Source organism: Rhipicephalus microplus, unplaced genomic scaffold (genome assembly GCF_043290135.1).
Source record: "Rhipicephalus microplus isolate Deutch F79 unplaced genomic scaffold, USDA_Rmic scaffold_454, whole genome shotgun sequence".
Lineage (NCBI taxonomy): Eukaryota > Metazoa > Arthropoda > Arachnida > Ixodida > Ixodidae > Rhipicephalus > Rhipicephalus microplus.
Genome location: NW_027465018.1, coordinates 1 through 10,000, shown reverse-complemented (window position 1 = coordinate 10,000; position 10,000 = coordinate 1). Strand labels below are relative to the sequence as shown.

Below are 10,000 nucleotides of genomic sequence, written 5' to 3'. Positions count from 1 at the left end.
ACCGTCGCAAACACCCGAGAACGTCGCCTCCCATACACCACATTTCCCGACCGCCTGCAAGGACGGGGGATTCGGTGCTGGGCTCGGTCCCGTTTCGCTCGCAGCTACTCGGGGAATCCCTGTTGGTTTCTTTTCCTCCGCTTAGTGATATGCTTAAATTCAGCGGGTTGTCTCGCCTGATCTGAGGTCGACAGCGGATACATTCGCTTCCATCAACTTCCTGCACGACCGCGTGCGCTCGCCCTACCAAGTGCGCCCGCAACCCTGTACAGGGCCACTTCTTCACAAGGCTGGCAATCGGCTTCCCCGCTGCACGCGTGCGGCGCACAACCGGTGTGACGTGGAAGTGACGGGACACGTTCGTAAACCCATCGCGAACCGAGTACGACGCCCTACCAAGTGCGCCCGCAACCCTGTACAGGGTCACATCTTCACAAGGCTGGCAAGCGGCATTCCGCTGCGCGCGTGCGTCGTCCGAGCAGTTGCGTGATAAACGACCGTGTCGAAAGCCCAAACACCGCCGAGGCCAGTCGCCGCCGCCGCAAGGGCAGCCACGCAGCCTGGCGAGAGGCATCGTCTCGTGTAGCGTCGCCCCCGCCCCAACTGGAGTGGCCCAGTTTTTTGAACGGGACGGGAACTGCGAAGCACTTAGACCGACGGCGGACTACGACGAGAACGCCTTAAGCTTCGCCAACGTTTCGCCAACTCGTGCGGGAGACTTTTTCCGCTTCGCGGCAAGTCGTCGCGCCGTGCTCTCCGCATCAACCGCGTACGCAGCGAACCGCAAACGTCGGGCGCAGCCTCCTCACCTCCCTGCGCTTTGCGCGCGAACGTTCCCTGTTCGCGCGGCAAAGCCTGGAGGAGGCACGGCCCCGCAGCGTGTTCGAGCGCCCGGTCTACGGGACACCCTGCTTACTTCGAGGGCAACAAGCGCAACGCAAGGCTGCGATCTCGCGCACTTTGCGCACGGCTGGAGAAGCTTTGCTGGCCGGCTTTCGCTCCTCGTGTTTACCGTGCGTTAAAGTTGCGCGTCCGTGGCTCTCGCAGCTCTTGCGCGCCCGGTCGCAGAGAGGAGTACGCAACCTCGACCGCACTTTCCCTGCAGGCTTCCTTCCGACTCGAAGTCCTGCGGCGGTCTCAACGAGGTGCCACATCCTCAATGCAGTCGGTCGCCCCCGTTTCGGTTGGGCTCTGGCACGACGGTCGCCACCGTCTCGCCCTTGAGTGGCCGCTGTTGGCGCTCGCTGTGAGGTGTTCAGCGTGCTGTCCGTGTTGCCGACGCGGTCAAAACGAGTCGACGGCTCACGTTCCCTTGTGCGCCGAAGGCTCTCTTGATATGTGATCCGACCCTCAGACAGACGAAGCCAAGGGAAGACCCAAGGCCGCAATGTGCGTTCAAAGAATCAGTGCTCAGTGTGTCCTGCAATTCACACCAAGTCTCGCAGCTGGCTGCGTTCTTCATCGACCCGAGAACCGAGTGATCCACCGCTTAGAGTCGTGAAAAAGTGTTTGTTCAATTCCGTACAGTCAAAACCAAACGTTTCTGGCACTCGGCCAAACAGTGGCCAAGAAGGGCGCTTTTCAGCGCACGCTTGGACTCCAAAACTCTGCCGCGCCTTTTTCGGCTGCCGCAAATCGAGCAAACGGTGTGTTTCGGACGGCGTTTCGCTTTCGCTACTTGCGAGTGCTTTCGTGGTCCACCCCTCTATAAATACTCGGGAGGCGTCGAAGCCGGTTCTCCAAGCCGGACCCGTAGGTATCGTTGTGTGCTCGCTCTCATTGGCCCGCCTAACCAGAAAATGCCTGCGGTACACCCATTTGGATAAGAGTGCACGCAGATGCGGGCCTCGACGGCTACACATTTCCTCGGGCGGCCGCCTCCCGGCCTCCGTGGAGCGCGGGATGCACGGTCCCATCGACAAGCCTCTCCCGTTTTTACCGTGGCGTCGCGGTTCACCACGGCAGGCGGGTCGGTCTCCTCCGCATAAAAAGGGGGACCCCCGCTTTTTGTTCCACGAAATCGCACAAGCTTTTTTCGCATCCACGGTTTGCCACCGCACACCAAAATGCCGATCCGGCTGCCTACTTTAGCCAACAGGTGGAGCCAGGCGCGCCGTACTTGCGCGGCACTTCCCACGTCCACCGAAGTCGGTGCCAAGGACCACTTTCGGCGCCGGAGCCGCGTACGAGCCTACTCGAGGCGGAAGAACGAAGCCAGCAAGGGCCTGGCCGCAAGTGCGTTCAATTGTCGGGACGTCCAAGTCCCTCGTTCTTCCGTGCTTCCTCTTTCGGCAAGTCGTTGCGGCACCTTCCCAAAGCGCGCAGACCCGCTAATCGCGACGAGCGCGACGTGGCCGTGCCGCCTTTCCCTCGGCAGCAAGCAAAACGCCTGGCAACGTCGACGCTCCCCTAACCGCGATCTCGCACCGTGTTTCGTGTGGCAAATTCAAAAGCCGGCCGGCGCTGCTGCAACCATTACGGTCGGTACGCATACGCCGCGGAGGGCGGGACGGTCATCGGAGCGTGCGGTTCCTCCATCGAGTACTGCGCACCTCGGCCGTCGCATCGCCGTGCCATGACCGGCCGCGCGTCAACGCGAACCGGTGCCAGCGAGATCCCTCGCCTGCAAGAACCGACCGGCAGCCTCCGTCACCCGAGGACGCGGAGGCGCTTGCCGCGGACGGCGGGACGGTATGCACTGGTGCACAGCGGACCCGTCACATCGCCAGTTCCTTGACCGACCGCCGACGCTTGTGCCGTTCCTCTCGTACTTGGCAGTCGCCGCGCGATTGTCGGGTCTCGTTCTTGCACGCTCGAACGGTCGGGAGGGCACTCGGCTGGCGTTTCGGGAACGCGCAGCCTCGCCTTCTACCGACGTAACCACGACTCGCCGTTCGCGCTCCGCCGCTCCTGTTTACAGTACTAGGCGGTCCCGCAGCGGTCGGGTCGCGCATTTCGAGCGCTTCGAGCCACGGTGCTGTGGCGGGTCGAAAGCCGACCTATGAGTGCGTTGCGCCGTTTGTACCCGCGTCCGCCACCTGGCCGACCGTCCAAGGTCGCGGTGTTGGCGTCCGCTGGGCGCAACAATTTGTCACGGGGTGCCGCTCCACATTCAGGCAGCCCCGTGGGGAAAAGCCGACCCCGCGTCCAAACGGGGTCAGCGGCAGAAAGTGTCGGGCGCAGACGCAGCTGAGGCGCTCACCCTTCACAATCCGTTAATGATCCTTCCGCAGGTTCACCTACGGAAACCTTGTTACGACTTTTACTTCCTCTAAATGATCAAGTTTGGTCATCTTTCCAACAGACCGGCGCAACCGAAAGGCCGCGCCGGACATCGGTCCGAAGACCTCACTAAATCATTCAATCGGTAGTAGCGACGGGCGGTGTGTACAAAGGGCAGGGACGTAATCAACGCGAGCTTATGACTCGCGCTTACTGGGAATTCCTCGTTCAAGGGGAACAATTGCAAGCCCCTATCCCAATCACGAAAGAAGTTCCACGGGTTACCCAGTCTTTTCAGACAGGGATAAAGACACGCTGCTTCCTTCAGTGTAGCGCGCGTGCGGCCCCGGACATCTAAGGGCATCACAGACCTGTTATTGCTCTGTTTCGTGCGGCTAGGAGCCGCTTGTCCCTCTAAGAAGGTTGTAAGGTGCTGGGAACCCCGCACCTATTTAATAGGCTAGAGTCTCGTTCGTTATCGGAATTAACCAGACAAATCGCTCCACCAACTAAGAACGGCCATGCACCACCATCCACCGAATCAAGAAAGAGCTCTCAATCTGTCAATCCTCCCAGTGTCCGGGCCGGGTAAGTTTTCCCGTGTTGAGTCAAATTAAGCCGCAGGCTCCACTCCTGGTGGTGCCCTTCCGTCAATTCCTTTAAGTTTCAGCTTTGCAACCATACTTCCCCCGGAACCCAAATACTTTGGTTTCCCGGAAGCTGCCCGCCGAGTCATTTGAGTAACTCAGGCGGATCGCTGGTTGGCATCGTTTATGGTCAGAACTAGGGCGGTATCTGATCGCCTTCGAACCTCTGACTTTCGTTCTTGATCAATGAAAACATTCTTGGCAAATGCTTTCGCAGTAGTTCGTCTTGCGACGGTCCAAGAATTTCACCTCTAGCGCCGCAATACGAATGCCCCCGTCCGTCCCTCTTAATCATTACCTCGTATTCCAAAAACCAACAGAACAGAAACGAGGTCTTGTTCTATTATTCCATGCAAGTTTATTCAGGCGACTCGCCTGCGTTGAGCACTCTAATTTTTTCAAAGTAAAAGCACCGGCCATCTCGAGGCACACAATGAAGTGCACCAAGAAAGAACCGGCATGATGTTCAGTCCGAGCCGTCGCATCGGGTAGATGCACTACTCGTCTGGAACTGAGATCCAACTACGAGCTTTTTAACCGCAGCAGCTTTAGTATACGCTATTGGAGCTGGAATTACCGCGGCTGCTGGCACCAGACTTGCCCTCCAATTGATCCTCGTTAAAGGATTTAGAGTGTACTCATTTCAATTACGGGGCCTCAAAAGAGTCCCGTATTGTTATTTTTCGTCACTACCTCCCCGTGCCGGGAGTGGGTAATTTGCGCGCCTGCTGCCTTCCTTGGATGTGGTAGCCGTTTCTCAGGCTCCCTCTCCGGAATCGAACCCTGATTCTCCGTTACCCGTAACAACCATGGTAAGCAAGTAACCTACCATCGAAAGTTGATAAGGCAGACACTTGAAAGAAACGTCGCCGGCTCGTGGCCATGCGATCAGCACAAAGTTATCCAGAGTCACCACACAATACGGGCCGAAACCCGATCGATCTTGGTCTAATAAAAGCACCCGTTACCCAAAGGGCTCCAGGCTCACTGCATGTATTAGCTCTAGAATTGCCACAGTTATCCAAGTAGGAAGAAACGATCTAAGGAACCATAACTGATTTAATGAGCCATTCGCGGTTTCGCCTTATTTCGGCATGTACTTAGACATGCATGGCTTAATCTTTGAGACAAGCATATGATTACTGGCAGGATCAACCAGGTAATCGTTCGACTGCGCGTCCGTCCTCGCCTTCGGCGGGCCGGACGCAGTCTGTGTGCGGCGGAGGCCACCTTCAGGCGCCCCAACACGCTTATTTTGCACTCCGAGATGACGGCGTTCGAGCTCGCTACGGCACAACCTTCCCGAAAGACGAGTGGGAGCCGTGCGGCAAGAAGCACGTTCATGCTCGCTCTTTTTCGTTGCATCGACTCGGTCGCGCCGTGCGGGTTGCCCAAGCCCGCTGCACTGTCGGTGGACCGGCCGGAACTAGCAACGGAGCCGAGACTGCAAAGCCGCCAGACGACGGGTCACGCCCGCGTCTTCGGCGCTTTCGCATCTGAATCGCCCGAGGACGACACGGAACACACCTCGATATCGTGGTAAAACGGCACCGTCCGACAACCAGCCCCTAACGCATCAAGCGGATGAGGCTGCAGACGACTGCCGTGGATTCCCCTGGAGCAGACCCGAGGACACGCTTGACGAGGCCGAAGCCCGCCGCATATCAGACACCCGGTCGCTTTCGCGTACGCCGCTCACGAGAACCCCCACATAATAGCAGCGATAAGTACCCAGACCTCCTTGGGCACTAATACGAGCGTACTCGAGAAAATTTCACCGCGGGTGTGCCCCGAAACGTGTGGCACGTTGAGCGTGCCACAAGTCTACGTCGCTCTCAAACCCGCCGAGGTCGTAGAATTTGCGACCCTACTCACGAAATTCCCACCGAGGATACGGCCGCAAACGTACCGCACCTTGGGTAGGCCACGAGTTTGTGCAACACTACGCTGACGGCACAGCACCGAGGTCGTGCGCGCACGCACGGGAAAATTCCGCCGCGGTTTCTGCCGAAAACGTGAGGCACCACGACTCTCCGCAAGTTCGCGTCGACTGCGAAAGACCGAAGTCGTGAACGACGTGTCCGCTACTCGCCGCCGACACGCTGGACACCAAACGTACAACGACTCGACGGCGTCGTAGAGGCCCACGACGCGGTTTTCCTTAACGACGTCTCGGCGTGGCACCGACAGGTTAGAACGGCCGACCAACGTTCCCTGTCCGCCGTTCGGCTCAGTCGAAGGGCTCGGCGACTTCGGCAACGCTGCGAAGCCGCACGGTGACGCACGCCATGTCCCCATTTTTTTTTTCTTTCTGCGTCTGCCGGGGTGCCCCTATAATAGCAGCGATAAGCACCCAGACCGCCGTGGGTCGCTCGCCCCGGCTGACGTGGTTTTTCGTACTCCTGCGGCGGTCGCCGTCAAGCACGTCCAAATACGCTACTTTCGTGGGCGCATTCACGCTCTTTCGCTTCGCCGGAGTGCCAGCACTCACTCTGCCAAAAACGGCGAACATCCGAGCGGCGGTTCCCACTTTTGCGTCGGCGTCGCAAACCCCGCCCCGGCAGACGAGGTTTGCCGTACTCGTGCGACGGTGGCCGGCGGGCACGTCGAAAGACGCCGATATCGTGCGCGAATTGGCGCACCTTGGCTTCACCGGAGTGCCGCCACTGACTCCTCCAAAAACGGCGAAGATCCGAGCGGCGCTTCCCACTTTCGCATCGGCGTCCCGAACTCCGCCCCGGCTGACGCGGTTTACCGTACTCGTGCGACGGTCGCCGGCGAGCACGTGGAAAGACGCCGATATCGTGCCCGAATCGGCTCCGTTCGGCTTCGCCGGAGTGCCAGCACTGGCTCGGCGAAAGACGACGAACATCCGAGCGACGGTTCTCACTATTGCGTACGCGTCGCAAACCCCGCCCCGGCAGACGCACTTTGCCGTACTCGTGCGACGGTCGCCGGCGAGCACGTAGAAAGACGCCGATATCGTGCCGGAATCGGCCCCGTTTGGCTTCGCCGGAGTGCCAGCACTCACTCGGCCACAAACGGCGAACATCCGAGCGGCGGTTCCCACTTAGCCGTCGGCGTCCCGAACTCCGCCCCGGCAGACGCGGTTGCCGAGCTCGTGCGACTAGCGACCGCGAAGCCGTCTCGCGACGCCGCTTTCGTGCGCGGCTCCCACTGCGACCTGGGTCACCCGAGGTCGACGAGCAAAAAAGAATGTCGAAAAAAATTTTTTTTTTTTTTGCGTCTGCCGGGGTGCCCCTATAATAGCAGCGATAAGCACCCAGACCGCCATGGGTCGCTCGCCCCGGCTGACGTGGTTTTTCGTTTTCCTGCGGTGGTCGTCGTCAAGCACGTCCAAACACGCCACTTTCGTGGGCGCATTCGCGCTCTTTCGCTTCGCCGGAGTGCCAGCACTCACTCTGCCAAAAACGGCGAACATCCTAGTGGCGGTTCCCACTTTTGCGTCGGCGTCGCCAACCCCGCCCCGGCATACGCGGTTTGCCGTACTCGTGCGGCGGTGGCCGGCGGGCACGTCGAAAGACACCGATATCGTGCGCGAGTCGATGCTTCTTGGTCTCGCAGGAGGGCCGCCACTCACTCCTGCAAAAACGGCGAAGATCCGAGCGGCGCTTCCCACTTTTTCGTCGGCATCGCAAACCTCGCCCCGGCAGACGCGCTTTGCCGTACTCGTGCGACGGTCGCCGGCGAGCACGTCGAAATACGCCGATATCGTGCCCGAATCGGCCCCGTTTCGCTTCGCCGGAGTGCCAGCACTCACTCGGCCAAAAACGGCGAACATCCGAGCAGCGGTACCCACTTAGCCGTCGGCATCCCGAACTCCGCGCCGGCTGACGCGGTTGCCGAGCTCGTGCGACTAGCGACCGCGAACGCGTCTCGCGACGCCGCTTTCGTGCGCGGCTCCCATTGCGACCTGGGTTACCCGAGCTCGACCAGCAAAAAAGAAGGTCGAAAAAAAATTTTTTTTTTCTGCGTCTGCCGGGGTGCCCCTATAATAGCAGCGATAAGCACCCAGACCGCCGTGGGTCGCTCGCCCCGGCTGACGTGGTTTTTCGTACTCCTGCAGCGGTCGCCGTCAAGCACGTCCAAATACGCCACTTTCGTGGGCGCTTTCGCGCTCTTTCGCGTCGCCGGTGTGCCAGCACTCACTCTGCCAAAAACGGCCAACATCCGAGCGGCGGTTCCCACTTTTGCGTCGGCGTCGTAAACCCCGCCCCGGCAGACGCGGTTTGCCCTACTCGTGCGACGGTCGCCGGCGAGCGCGTCGAAAGACGCCGATATCGTGCGCTAATTGGCGCTCCTTGGCTTCTCCGGAGTGCCGCCACTCACTCCTCCAAAAACGGCGAAGATCCGAGCGGCGTTCTCCACTTTCGCATCGGCGTCCCGAACTCCGCCCGGGCTGACGCGGTTTACCGTACTCGTGCGACGGTCGCCGCCGGGCACGTCGAAAGACGCCGATATCGTGCCGTAATCGGCCCCGTTTGGCTTCGCCCGAGTGCCAGCACTCACTCGGCCAAAAACGGCGAACATCCGAGCAGCGTTTCCCACTTTCGCATCGGCGTCCCGAAGCCCGCCCCGGCAGACGCGGTTTGCCCTACTCGAGCGACGGTCGCCGGCGATCACGTCGAAAGGCGCCGAATTCGTGCACGAATCGATGCTTCTTGGTCTCGCAGGAGGGCCGCCACTCACTCCTGCAAAAACGGCGAAGATCCGAGTTGCGCTTCCCACTTTTTCGTCGGCGTCCCGAACTACGCCCCGGCTGACGCGGTTTACCGTACTCGTGCGACGGTCGCCGGCGGGCACTTCAAAATACGCCGATTTCGTGGGCGCATTCACGCTGTTTCGCTTCCCCGGAGTGCCAACACTCACTCTGCCGAAAGCGGCGATCATCCGAGCGGCGGTTCCCACTTTTGCGTCGGCTTCGCAAACGGCGCCCCGGCAGACGCGCTCGTGCGACGTACTCGTGCGACGGTCGCCGGCGAGCACGTCGAAAGACGCCGATATCGTGCTCGAATCGACCCCGTTTCGCTTCGCCGGAGTGCTGCCAGTCACGGCGCAGAAAACGGCGAACAAGTGTTTTTTTTTTTTTTTCCTAGAATTTGTGTTATAGAAGGCACATTTGATATCGGACGATAATTTTCAACTTTATCACGCGCACCGATTTTCGTGTAGAGGTTTGCAAGTTTATGGGAATTTCTCCACTTGGAATAATGCGATTTAGTAGTACTACGAGAACTTCATGGATGTACTCAAGGGTACGGGGCAAGTCAGTTACGTCAACACCTGCAGATTTTTTACACTTCAAACTGAAAATTGTTGGTTGTGAGTCCTCGTGTGATATTAAAGGCCGATTCGCTAACACATAGAACAAAGAAAGAAAGGAAGAAAAAACGCCCGCGCTCGCTCAAGAAACCTGGGTTCGCAACAAGTGGCAACAACAAGCAACCGAGCGAGTGCGCCAAAACCCGTGGCGGCCGAACAAACGCGAAGTCCCAACCGCGTCAGCCGGGGCGGCACGGGACAGGAAAAATCACTTCAGCCGGGGCGGCGGGGCACCGAATAAACCTCGTCACCTCGTCGCAGGATAAAAGAGGAAACAAAAAGTCTAAACAGCGTCTGCTGGAGCGAATGCGTAATAAAACAACAACAACAACAAAAAAAAACACCCGCGCTCAAGAAGTCTGCAATCCTCACAAAAGGCGACTGTGACCGAGCAGCGTCAGCCGGGGCCGTGCGGAAACGGAAAAACCGCGACTACCGGGGCGTCGAGGCACCGAAAAATCCACTTCAGCCGCGGCGAAAAAAAAAACAAAAAGAAAGACGGAGGGGGGGGGGGAACCACGTCTGCCGGGGCGAAGGAAAAAAAAAAACGCGTCTGCCGGGGCGAGCCCGGGTGCGGCACCACCGGGAAAACTGTGGCAAACAGACATGGCGATCGAGTGAGTGGGCCGCCAGCCAGGCTCAGCCAAAAAGTGCAAAGTCCGAACTGCGTCAGCCGGGGCGGCAAAAACCGCGTCAGCCGGGGCGGCGCAAAAAACCGCGTCTGCCGGGGCGGCACGAAACCGCGTCAGCCGGGGCGGGGCGAAAACTGCGTCAGCCGGAGCGAAAGA

At 59.4% G+C, this 10,000-nt stretch overlaps 3 non-coding genes across 3 annotated transcripts in view; all 3 read right to left on the bottom strand.

Annotated features, from left to right (window-relative positions):
- LOC142794548 (large subunit ribosomal RNA) overlaps positions 1–190 on the bottom strand; it is a 4,017-nt gene extending 3,827 nt beyond the window's left edge. The window contains exon 1 of the ribosomal RNA XR_012892434.1: positions 1–190. This exon is cut by the window's left edge and continues 3,827 nt beyond it. This is a non-coding gene — a ribosomal RNA (large subunit ribosomal RNA).
- A 1,154-nt stretch (positions 191–1,344) lies between these two features.
- Positions 1,345–1,497, bottom strand: LOC142794540 (5.8S ribosomal RNA). The gene has a single exon (XR_012892427.1). It is a non-coding gene; the product is annotated as a 5.8S ribosomal RNA (ribosomal RNA).
- Positions 1,498–3,216: 1,719 nt separating this feature from the next.
- On the bottom strand, positions 3,217–5,031 carry LOC142794541 (small subunit ribosomal RNA). The gene has a single exon (XR_012892428.1). It is a non-coding gene; the product is annotated as a small subunit ribosomal RNA (ribosomal RNA).
- Positions 5,032–10,000: the final 4,969 nt, after the last annotated feature.